At 25.1% G+C, this 2,648-nt stretch overlaps 1 pseudogene; it reads right to left on the bottom strand.

Moving 5' to 3' along the window:
* Positions 1-2,131: 2,131 nt before the first annotated feature.
* Positions 2,132-2,648, bottom strand: part of LOC108693530 — a 6,993-nt pseudogene continuing 6,476 nt past the window's right edge.

Below are 2,648 nucleotides of genomic sequence, written 5' to 3'. Positions count from 1 at the left end.
TATTATATCGGTATTATAATATTATAATATCGATATAATACTGATATAATTTTTTTTTTATAAGTTTATATATATATATGTATTGGGTTAGAGGAAATGTTCTGCGGATTTTTTAGCTTAAAATTATATACAGAATATATTCGTTGCGAAATTTGAAAGCTTAAAATTTTTCCTAAAAATTTGTTTTTAAAAAATGTTCCTACGATTTTTTTGTTAGCGAATTACAGGCGTTAGACAAAAAAGCATTCTGACTTTGATTGCCCTTAACTTAATTAGGAACAAAAAACTTATAGGAACATTTTTAAAAAATGATTTTATAGGAAAAGCTTTCATGGTAGATAGTCGAAAATTTTCGAAAATATTTTTTGAGCACATGAAAGATCCAAAGTGAAAAGAAAATTTTTTATCTTTTTCAGCTTGTAGGTTTTTTTATATGTACAAATTACTATATTCACAGAAACTCAAAAAATATAGCAAAAATATAGCTTTTCGAAAATAGAGATTTCAAGCTTTAAAAGTCTTTTTTTTAATTTAAATTTCGTTCATTTTTAAGATATTGTATGTATAATTTTGAACTGAAAAAAATCTGCAAAACTTTTTCTTTGATCCAAAATATAACTTTAAATTAATTTTTTTTATTATTTTGATCAACTAGCTAATTATATTCAAATAGTATTTAAGAATATAAGTGGTATTTTTCATAAATAGATACATTATGACTTAAATTGCATTTAAATAAATTGTATCGCGCCTGATAATCTGGATATTGATTAAACAGAATTCGCCTTGTATGAATCGATAAACAAGCCAAATATGATAAGAAAAAATCGATTTTGATCCTGCGAATTGTTGAAAAAAAGTTACAAAACAAAATAATAAGGTTTTGTTATTGTAAAATGCTTATCAATGTTGTACATATTGTACATCTATATACGGATTGTACATATAATACAAGAGTTTATTATATCAATTACATATATTACATAAAAACATTTATTAAAAAATACAAAATATTGCCTTATAATGAATTTTAATAGTGATGAAACTTATATTTTTTAATATTTAAATTACTTTTTTTATCTGATTACGTACTTTTTTTAATTAGATTGTGTAACATTAATTGCTGTCTTTTCATCGCAAAAATGAGACGTGTTTAAAAATTGTATTAAGATTATTAGGTTCGTGGTAATATTACCCACTATCTAAAAATTAATGTAAGCAATAAACCTTTTATTAAAACAAATAATTATAAGTAATTACTAATGCGAGAAAAGTAGCATCCACAGTCAGATCTTTTATCGAAAATATATTTTTGCAATATTTGTATAGAAAACAGCTGCAACTGCAATATCAAATTTTCAAATAATTATATGAAAGAAATAATAGAATAATTATACTTTTAAACTAATCAGAGATCATAATTATACTCAGATTTAGATTAGACTTATATTCAGATTTTATTGTGTTATTATAATATAAATTATATTTTCAAAATAATATGTAAATAATATAATCTTATTTTCGTATTTCTTTACCTCATTTTTTATCTGCTCATCATTGATATTGTTAAGCAAACATGAACAGTAGTGCTGATTTCTTGCATGATTTTCTCCTCTTCGGACATGATTTTTATTAGTCTCGCAAGCCCATATCAATAATGTTATTTTTATAATGTAACATCCTATTGATGTAAAGTATGAAAATGAACTGCTTATCAATGTTAATTAATATTCCATCCTGCAACGTACTGCAGAATAAATTTTGAAAATGATAATAGAAAAAGTTGTGACTATATATAGTAGCAAGAAATTGCAAACTGAAGATTACATTTAATATTTGCATTCCCTAATCATCAGATATTGCTTTTTCAAGATTTTGAGTTCTATCAGTAAAAATTGATTTCTCTGCATTTGACAGGTTAACGTTGATACACGTGGCTTAACTATGATTTTTTGCAAGTGTGCCATTCTCATCAATTCTCTTGAAACAGGCCTTCAAAGTACATACACAATTTATATATAGCGTATTTATCTCGAATTCCAGAAGAATTTGGTATAAAATGAACATCATGCACAGGATAGATGTACAGTTTTTACTCAAACAAATATTTAATATTTAATAGTTAATTCATTTATATTGCTGACAAGTCCAATATGGCCTGAACAATAACAAACGTATTCATGAAACCAGTCACAATTGCTACGAAATTAGCGAGCATGTAATAATTATTACGCTCGAGAATTCTGAATACCCTTATTATTATCTTTCCAGAAATGTGAATCTCATACAATATTATCAACTCGCAAATTTACAATGCAACTTACAATATTACAACAAACGTAGATAATAAGGTTCATAGAATGAAAAGCGGTTTGTAAATCTCAAAAGTTGAAACATCGATTCTGTATGAAATTCCGAGGATGCGACAGAATTAGATGAAACAAGGCTACATCAAGGATTCAAAGTTTGTACGTGAAACAATTGTTATCGTTTCTGTATTTTATCCTTGGCCCGTTTGTAGAATTTTGACGAATAATTGAATATTTTCATTATGGAGAACTTCAATCTAAGCTATTGATGTACAATTTAAAAATTAATCCTATTATCAATACACTATAAGTTATTAATTATTTCAGTTATTAATACAC

This window comes from Atta colombica, unplaced genomic scaffold (assembly GCF_001594045.1).
Source record: "Atta colombica isolate Treedump-2 unplaced genomic scaffold, Acol1.0 scaffold92, whole genome shotgun sequence".
In the NCBI taxonomy this organism is placed as follows: domain Eukaryota; kingdom Metazoa; phylum Arthropoda; class Insecta; order Hymenoptera; family Formicidae; genus Atta; species Atta colombica.
This window is presented reverse-complemented; position numbering and strand designations above follow the sequence as displayed.